Consider the following 10,424-nt stretch of genomic DNA (forward strand, 5'->3'; position numbering starts at 1 on the left):
CTCCAGATATACATGCTGAAGCTGAAATGACAAAAACAAAGTTATAATTAAGCTGATAAGACCATACATGTACATTTTCAAAAGTGCCATTGTTTATTCTAATTTTCTGCAGATGCTTTGAAATTAAATTCGATTGAAAAAATATTTTGAAACTGACTTAATGTAAGATTTTCTAGTAAATAAACTGAATTATTAAATTTTAAAATTTTAATGAAAATCAGTGACTTTTGCAATATTTGAGTCTTTATGCAGAAACTGATAGAGCAAATGGATTATTTCTGCCTAAGTCTATACATTTTAGTTTTTCATGTAACATGCTATTACATTTTCAAGTAAACAAAAATATCTAAAATGGTTGTAAAAATGATGAAATATTCCTTACTAATTATTTCATTGAATGGTATTGTGTGGGGTTGGAGGACATTACAGATACATGCCACTACTGCCACAGAATACAGTTATAAAAATTTGGGAGGGGGAATAATCAACAATCAGAGAGGTAGCAGAGAGCATGCTGTCCTCCAAACTCTATTCCATAACATGGAGGGGCATGGAGGGGTTCTGTATGCACCTCAGCCAAGGTTTCCACAGAGGGAGGCCAGCTTCAGCCAGAAGCATGCATAGGCATGAAGCCAGAGCACACCAAGAAGAGTGGGAAAAATACCTCCAGACCATATTTATAAGTTAGCACCCTACTAGGAGCTAGGAAACACCTAGTTTCTCTATACAATGGTATCTCTGGGCCAGGAAGAGTGATAAGAAATGTATACAGTGAGCACTAAGGCCTGCATTCTTAGGCCTTGGAAACAGCCCTACCAGCCAGGAACAGTAAGAATAGTTTAGGTGAGCTAATTTGGACTAAGATACCAAAAGGGAGGAGAAAATGAGGTTCTTGGGACATCGCTATCTGACTCTTATCAAATCTATTTACTGCATAAATAATATAATACAGTATTAAACTCTTTTATTTGTAAATTTTACTAGTTTGTCTTCCTTCCAATGTCGATATGAATAATATTGAATTAGATTATCAAGAGTATTTTGCAATTAGGAAGAAGATGGGCCTTCTTGCTGAAGGTTTATCCCCAAAAGCACTGACTGTGCCAGGTTTTAACACTCTGAATGCTGGATTAAGGACAGGAACTCAAGGCAGGGGCAGTGGTGAGGAATTGAGCAGAGCTGAGAGATTATAAACAGAATCAAACTTTGGAAGTACTTTATTAATTTAACGTCCAGGATGGTACCACAAATGTATATTGGCTGAATTTCAGCCTTGTCTTATACTCTATACTACATACCACATCTTAAGGGATAAAATCCTCTTTTCATCACTTTGATCTGGGACTGTAATGGAGTCAGAGTTTGGGAGTCTTGGGAGGAGATAAGTGTATCTGATATGTTACAAGACTTCAGGTAAATTGTGAGCAGGGGGTCAACTATGCTGGATTAAAGATGGCTGCAGAATCTTTGCAAATTTTTTTTTTTTTTTTTTTTTCAGGCAGTGGAATCTAGCTCCTTCTCCTTGAATCTTGGCTGGCTTGTGACTGCTTTGACTAATAGAGTACAGCAAAAGTGACTCTGCTACTTCAGGCCTATTTTTTTATGAAGCTAGAAGCTTCAGCCTTGGTTTCTTGAAGCCTGAGATGCCATGCATGAGGTTCAACAATTTGTGGAAGAGTCCATGTGGAGAGACCCTTAGACTAAATGGGGAGGGAGCACTCCAGCTACCCAGGCTAAGGTATTAGGTATTTGAATAAAGTTGTCTTGGAATCTCCTGATTGGCTCAATTGTAGTTGCTACCACCATAAACCTATGTGGAGCACAACTGTCTAGCTAAATCCGCTCAAAATTATTGACCCACAGAATCACGGGCTATGATAAAATATTTGTCATTTTAAGCCACTAAGGTTTGGGGGTGTAGCTTGTTACAATTTAATTGATAATCAGAAGAGAATTATTTTTGAATGACCATTGCATTTTCATGCAATTGCAATACAAATTCAAATGGTCTTTTAATTTATAGAATTGCCTTGCATGGAAGACACATGTGTGAAATCCAAATAAAAGAATAATGTTCAGGAAAATTAATGAAGAGCTACAAAGATGAAAAATAAAACATATTCTAAACTTTAAATAATTTAGGAAAGTATGATGCTGCGCCTAACAAAAAAAAAAAAAAAAAAGAAGGCACAGAAAAAGATCACAGTTTACATAATTGATTTCATGAAAAATTTGTCAATGAATAATTACTTTGATGAAGTATTTGGTATAGCACTGTGCATATGATAAAATTTCATAATTGAACAAAACTGAAACCCCCAAAACCAGAAGAAAATGTGGCTGAATATTAGCGTAGAATTTTTATAGTTATCTAAAAACATATTTCTTTATGTTACAATTTTCTAAGCTAAATTTTTTTTTGCAAAAATCATATATTTGTCAATATAAGCCTCTACAGTGATTATCATGTAATATTTTTCATGAAAAATGTTATACTTTCTTCTAAAAGTGAACATTTCTTTAAAAACACATTAATGTGATGATTTAGTAATAATCTTGTATTATATTGTTAAAACTTAGACAAGTTTTCCTAAATAGTATAAGAAAAAATTACATGCAATTAATTTTTATTCTCTTGAAGAAGATTGCTTCCAAGAAATCAGAGTATAGTCAGATTTTTTCTCCTCTTCAGAAGGCTGTTCTTCCAACCTAATATAGTGTCATATAGTAAAAATATATAGTTTCTCGTGCGTAAGCTCTCATGATTTTGTCAACTGACATTTAGCAGCATTTACCTCTTGGCTGCCAATTCTTCACTCTGCATAATATATTTTTTTCTTACATAAAAACTGAAACATAGGGAGATTGTAAGTTGGCGTTGCCCCTGTGAGATGACAGTATGATCGGCATCTGTGTAATAAATGCAGACTTATAATGTACAAAGACAGCCACACTTTCACACTCTGACATTTCCACACACCTCAGACTTACATGTTGAAATGCTGAACAATTACAGAAGAAAAAAACAATGCATGATGGAAAAAAGTGGTATAAGAATACATAACACTAAGTAGAGTTGCCATATTGTATATTATTTAATGTAATGACAGTTCTATTCTTTCTGGGAAGTACCTAAAATACCAGTTAGTGAATAAAGCAATAGATGCTTTTGGAAGAAATTTACATTTCCAGGCAATACTATAAAACATGTTTTAAGTCATAGAGATTGGCTAAAGAGCATTTTAACTTGAAAATTTTCTTATTTTTTCCTAACTTATTGGAAATAGTATATACTTCTCTCTGCCTTTCTCCTGAAAAATATTCTGAAGCACCATAATGTGAATACTAGTTGTTTAAGTAAGTTTACATTTTATTAAATTAATGCTAACACAGCTACTATCATTTGCCTGCTCACACTTACAGCAACAGGAGTAGGGAGTGGAGTTGAAGCTAGATATCTCACACACATTGAACAATCATTAAGAAACAACCACTATTAAGCAAAGTTGATAGGCAGTCAGGAAACAAAATGGACATAGAAACAGCAGTACTAATTTATAGGTAGTAGAATATATTAGAAATAGGAGGTGTTTTAAAATTATATACTTTATTTCTTATCCACTTTCTTAACTGCAGCTATAAAACTAGAACTCATTTATTTACACAATTAAAAATATTGGGTATCTGGTACTCATCATCGACCAATGAATGATAGAAATTTAAAGATCAATATAGTCTTTAAGGATGTCACAATCTAGTAAGAGCTTATGCCCATAAGATATGTGTATTCTAATATTAATTATTTTACTGAGGCTATATGTCAGATACAAAAGAAGGGATATGGAAAGACAGGAGAGGAGGGATTTAATCTAATTAATTCTCTCTGCAGAGGTTTTGTGGGTTTTTTTTTTTTTTTCAATATTAATGAACTAAGCCTTGAAAACTAAAGCTTTGGAAAAACTTCCCTATGGATATATATGAAGTGAAAGGTGTTCCAGAAAGCAAAAGCTGGCAGAAAAGACAATATTTAGCATAACTATGCTAGAAAGCAAGGAACATTCGGGTGAATGTCTTGAATAAATAAAGCTTTAATATTAACTAAATCAGTGGAAGTCTGGGACATTTTATCTTAACTTTGCAACTGATTTTAGTTTTTTAGTGGAGATGTGACACTTTCACATTTAGGTTTTAAAAAGAAAACATTGACAAAGCCACAAAGAATTGCTTGGAATTGTGGAATCTAGTTAAGATATTATTGTACTATCCAGGACAGAAATAACAAGTATCAACTGAAATTAAGACTGTTAAGGCAGAAATAATTTGCTAAAAGTTTCTGGAAGCCAAATGTGAGGCTCAACCTAGAAAGACACACCAACAAATGTAAACGTGTTTCAAAATCTGTTACAGATTGGAACGTTTTTAAAAGAAAATTTAAGAGAAAGGAAGATTTCTCATACCAGAGTTGTTTTTGGTTTTGTTTTGTTTTGTTTTTGTTTTTTCTTTACGTTGGCAGGTACTATATAGTGGTTACAATTGTTGGTTACAGATGACAGCATAATGGCTAAGATGCTTTACGCCTAAAACAATCTGTAAAATTTCATGATCCAGAAACAAAACAGCATAACTTCATGATTTAGAAACAAATCAGTGTCCTTGTCAATGGCAATAGGTTATGGATTAATTATACATCAACAGTTTGAAGAACTCACGATAAGATATGAGGGACTCAAGATACGATTCTTACTTAGGGATGGGATGTAAGCCATGAATCATAAGACCTTCCCCAGGCAGTTAATGCGGAAGCCTACCAAATGTGATATGTAGGTTACCATAAGCATAAAAACTTAAGGTACTAGGAATTGCAGTCATACAAGGGAAAGGACTTTTTTTATTCATTTATTTTTATTTCCACTTTTCTTTTAGGTTTAGGGGTAGATGTGCAGGTTTGTTATGTAGGTATACTGCCTAGGGTGTGACTGATCTTGTCACTCAGGTAGATAGCATAGTACCCAATCGGTGGTCTTTCAGTCCTTGCCCCTTTTCCTCCCTCTCTTCTCTAGTAGTATCTGGTCTACTGTTCCCACTGGAAAGGACTTATTTACTCTGTAAAATATTAGAATTTATGCAGTTGAGAATGTTGTAATACCATTAACTAAGATAAGAAAATAAGGTCTGCAGGAGAAAATGTCTCTAAGACATGTTGAGTGAGGCTGGGGTACTCGTGTAATTGGATATGAGACTTGGAGACACCATATATTTCTGGTAATGAAATATATATTACATATATTACAAAGATATGAGTTTGGAAGTCATGTGAGAGAATGAAAGGGCCCTAAAAGAGTTTGTGGATTAAGAAGTGAAAACGGATGCAACAACTTAAATGTAGGTGGAGAGAAAGAACTAACTGAAAGGATCAAACAAGTGGCTGGCAGCAAGTTGAAGGAAATACTAAGAGATATGTGCTATAGAAACCAAAGAAGCAGCTAAGGGGTGGGCAGCACTAAGTGCTTGAAAGAGATCAAACAGTTGAAGTCATAAAAGAGACACCTGACTTCGCATCAAATTAGTTATCTGGTGATCTTTGAAAACACAACTTATTAAAGTTTAATAAAAATTAAATGTCAAAAAATTGAAGAGGGAATGAGTGTAAAAGAAGTGATAGAAGTTGATTGTAGACTACTCATTCAATTTTAAGTTGGAATTTATGTGAACAGGAAAGATACTAATAGTTTGATACACAAGTTGATCTGAAAATATACTTTCCCCATGAAAGTAAATATTGAATATATTTACTTACATCAAGGAAGTAGCTAATGAACATCATTTTAATGTTTGCTTTACTATATTATAAACTCACCTTAAAGTTAATCTAAGATAAAATGTTCTTATTCTAAAGTCTTAAAACTTACTCTTACTTTCCTATTGTTATTTGAAACTGTAGTAAATGTGGAAAAATATAACTCTAGATTAATATATATTTCATGGGTCACACAAACCATTATTAAACTGCTGTGATCATTTCTGACTTCCTTGAGAAAACACATTGCCATTGTGTGATATTGGTGGGCTGAAGAGATGAGAACATTGTTTGGTCAATAGCTAGAAATAATTGTCCAACTTAGTTGCCATATATCTTTTTATGATAGGCATTAATTTTAATTTTAGGTAGAGGGAAAGAAAAAGCCTGCTTAATAGTAACTTCAACATTTTGGAATAAGAATAAATCTACTTTTTGTCATTGTTTTTAGCCACTTCGTGGCCTTTATTACTTCACAGATGTTATCTATAGCAATATATTTCTCATTACCATGTTAAATGGGTTCAACAAAGACACATTCATCCATTGCCACCTCCTAACATTAAAACGTTTAAAGCTGCCTAAAGCATCCTAGTCACTTTCTAGATACAGTGGCAGTGAGTGATTGAATATTTCAATACTGTTGCATTGTCTTCTTTTTCTGCACTCTGGTTGTATATTTATTTGTGAGGAAGACATTCTTTCATAGTACACATAATATGCATCATAGAAGAACTAGATGGTTCTGTAGGATTTGTAGTGTGAGGTATCCACCCATGTAATTATGACTTTTCCTTAATGTTACTCCCATTATTCAGAAGATTGCTTTTGTTGGACTGAATCATATCCACTGGTGCAGTGAAACTTTATATTAGCTTTCTTAGGCTTTCTACACCTTAGTGCATGCCTGATCTGTAGGCTTAGCTTGTTCTATTGTACTGCAGTGTATTTGCTATCCTGTGGTTTTTCACTGTTTTGATCATTTTGAAGTATAATGCTTTTCTTCCTGCTAGGACATTTCTCATAATGTTTCATCATCAACATGGTTTCTTATACTCTTAGAGAAAATAGAACCTCTCTCCTCTCTTTATGTGTGTGTGTGTGTGTGTGTGTGTGTGAGAGAGAGAGAGAGAGAGAGAGAGAGAGAGTGAGAGAGAGAGAGAGAGAGTATAATATTTTAGAGTAAATTTAACTACAGGAGTCCCGTCCAGTAATCCTGCTAAGTTGCCCAAAGAAGCACGTAAGACAGTACGTACAGGTCAGTACTTAGGACTTTCTATATTATTTGTTATGGTATCACACAAAATTAAACCTTGGTGATTTGTGTGATGTTTTGTGATGATGAGGAAGATGATGCAATCTGTTTCTTCATAGAATAAGGAGAGAAGGAGTTAGTGGAACAATGGTAGATTATCACTCAATATTATAGTTGGGAAACTCCATTCTGATGATTCTATGATTAATAAAATGTAAGGAATTAGAAACAATCTGGAAGAAACTTATAGAAATAGACTTTTTTAAAAAAAAAAAAAAAGAAAGGATGTAGGCTTTACTTTCTTTTCTCTTACCTATGAGCAAATAAAATTCCCTTGTTAGAGTAAGTTTGATTAATTTATGGATGACCATAATGTTTGCTCTTGGTAAACTTGTACAAAACATTTATCATCACCTACTGCACTCAGGGTCTTTTAGGGAAACCTAAACCAATAAATGTGTTTGATTTGACATTCTAATTATATTGTAAAGAAGGATTAGGTTTTAGGTAAACTTTAAATCTCAGGTAAAAGTAGCACATAGAAGGAATATAACTTAAATGAAAGTAGTTTATTTTTTACATCAAAAATAATATATTCTTAATTATACTAAATAGTAACTCAAATATCTTACATGTCCACTAAAAATATGAGAAACTACAATTTATATTGTGCTTTATTTTCCTTTTTAGCTAAGAAATTTCCAAATACTATATTTTCTAAAAATCTAATGAAACATGACTAATACTATAGGTATACAAGTGTGTGTATGGATGTGTGTACCTAGGGAACAAATGGAGGGGACAAGGTGGCCAACTAGATGTAGCCAGGAAGCACCACTTCCATTGAGAGAGACCATCATCGACTAACCAGTATAATTTTGGCAGACCTTCAGAGAGAAAAAGCTGAGAGTGGATAGACAGGCGACACTGAAGCCCAGGCTGAAGAGAGAGGAAGCTGGGAACCCTCTGCTGGTTACTTGAAAGCTAGGGCTAGTTCTGGGCTCTGAACAGTTCCTTGGAAAGGGGCGAGTGAGGGAACTGAGAGACAGGATACTGTTGCCTCTGGAGTCCTAGCTATAGAAGACTCTAAATCCCCCATGGATGTGTGAGCTGGCAGGGGAATCTCACTGGGTAACAAGCAGAGACAGGATGTTGGATGGCACAAAACCTGGGTGTTTTTGTGTGCTGGGCACCTTCAACAGAGAGCAGTCATAGTTGCTCATCCTCCAGGGCTTCCCATCCCCCTCTTGGAGGTTCTGGCCGCAACTGACCTCTGAGCCAGCAGAGAGTGGGGCCAGGTTCTTCACAGAACTGGACACATATGTTTTGCAAGCCCTCCTGCCTGCCAGACCCCACTCCCAGGCCCATGCCTAGCCATCCTGTAGGAGTGGGTGCACAGTACAGCCTCTGCACCCCAGCCTGAGAGTATTGTTCCACATGAGTACTTTCCTAGGACCTGGGAGAACATTGGATCCTCCAGTGTAGCTGGAACCCGACCTTGACAAGAGGGATGCCCCGGTGCCCTCAGGACTAAGTGCAGCTCAGTAATACAGAGTCAAGATCTGAGGCCAGTACTGGAATGAGAGAGAATCCCACACAATCAGAGCACTGAAAAGGTCAAGACTCGCAGGTTCTTGGGCTGGGGCTGGAGCAGGGTGTGCCTCCTTCTGCAGGGCTGGTCCAGAGAGAGTATGGCATATTCCCTGTCACAGCCTGTGCCCGAGGGGGCCCCACTGCTAGGGAATGCCTAACAACAACCACAAATACAAGCATGGTGCTGGTGTTCAGAGAGGGCTTTCCCAATGCCCAGGCATGGACCTGGTGAGGTGGCCTCTCCTGTCCTACCACAGAGCTTGCCTGTGAACACAGGAAGTAGAAGAGTCATACAGCTGGGAATCAGCCTAACTATGGACCATTACTCTTATGCACCATGTACTGGATCTCAACCCAAACTACAACACCAAATATTATCCTGCTAATACATATACCTGTGAAACCCAGTGCAAGAATTTACCCACACATAAGGATCCTTTACCTTTGGAGTCTGAGGAAGATAGTGAATAAGAGAGGGGCTAACGTGCAGCTCCCACTTGGATGAACGGAACAACATGTGGAGACTCATACCATGAACTTTTGATCCAAGAACCACCATAGGAACACACCAGGAAAACCGAAAGAATTGACAGATCCTTATAAAGAAGTGGCATGCCACTGCAAATTCTGCGAGACAGGTGAAAAACTGTGAGTTCCCAGAGTGTGAGAGGGGAAAGCCTGCCTCCAAACACACATCCCCACGGGGAAATCTGAAAATGCAGATCATGGGAGATGAATTTAACCTTACCTAGAGCTGAAATGGATTTAGGGAGCAGCACAAAATATAAAAGTAGAAGCAGTTATGGGAAAAGCCGTGAAGGTAGGCACTTTCAGTCTTCAACTAGAGCCCATGGAAGCCATCCCTGACTACATTTCACAGGGTCCTTGGGGAAGGAAGCCAAGAGAATTATGGAGGGGTCACAGGCTGAAAGAAGCTTCCAACTGAAATTTGTAGTAATTTTGACTGGGCATGAATTTTCTTGAGCAGAATTCAGGTGGAAAATGGGAACTTCTGCAGATAGGAGTGCAAGATCTGCCACTGACAGTGGGGGCAAATGGGAAGGAGTGAGGCCTGAAAGCCCTGCTTGCTTTCTCAGTGGGGAAGCTTACAACCTGGTGCAAGGTCTGAGCGGGGTGCTGCAGGATCAAGACTGGCCTTGAGAACTGTGTCAGAGCTGGGTGAAGCCTTCTGTTACCAACTGTCCCCTAATTCCCAGGTAAGTTATGACAGCAGAGGCAGCCATAATCCTCTCTGAAACATAACCCCACTGGCCCGAGAACCAGCCACACCCATCCCCTACAGTGGCAGCACCAAGCCCCACCTAAGGAGAGTATGAGGCCAGACACACCTATCCCTGCCACCACCTGGTAGCTGAACATAAAAGATATAAACTCTTAGAAGCTTTATGGACTGCTCATTGCCTAAGAAACCAGAATACTTGCCCTGGTCAATTTAGGGAAAGCTTAGATTCCCCTACTACTACCAGGACTGGTGCTCTTTTGAAAGCACTACCTCCTGGCTGGAGGGCAACCAATTCAGGCCATTATAGGAACTTATGGCAGAAAAATCTTGCTCCCAAGAAAGAGAAAAATAACAACTAATTTAATTGCCTGAAACATCCTGGCTAGCCAGAGGTCCTGGGTCTTTCCACATGACAACTTCACTACTAGCATAACTAGCATTCAAGAAAGGCAGAACATTAAACATCTACAACTGAGGACTCTCACTCTACTTCACTCCCACTAGAGCCGGCACTGGTATCCACGGAAAGACTTGAA

General features: G+C 37.3%; 1 long non-coding RNA gene across 1 annotated transcript in view; it reads left to right on the forward strand.

The window, feature by feature from the left end:
• Window positions 1-6,833, forward strand: part of LOC105485587 (uncharacterized) — a 165,042-nt gene extending 158,209 nt beyond the window's left edge. Inside the window, exon 6 of the long non-coding RNA XR_011614759.1 lies at window positions 1,499-6,833. This is a non-coding gene — a long non-coding RNA (uncharacterized lncRNA). The remainder of the gene's footprint in view (window positions 1-1,498) is intronic.
• Window positions 6,834-10,424: the final 3,591 nt, after the last annotated feature.

This window comes from Macaca nemestrina, chromosome 16 (assembly GCF_043159975.1).
Source record: "Macaca nemestrina isolate mMacNem1 chromosome 16, mMacNem.hap1, whole genome shotgun sequence".
Taxonomy (NCBI): Eukaryota; Metazoa; Chordata; class Mammalia; order Primates; family Cercopithecidae; genus Macaca; species Macaca nemestrina.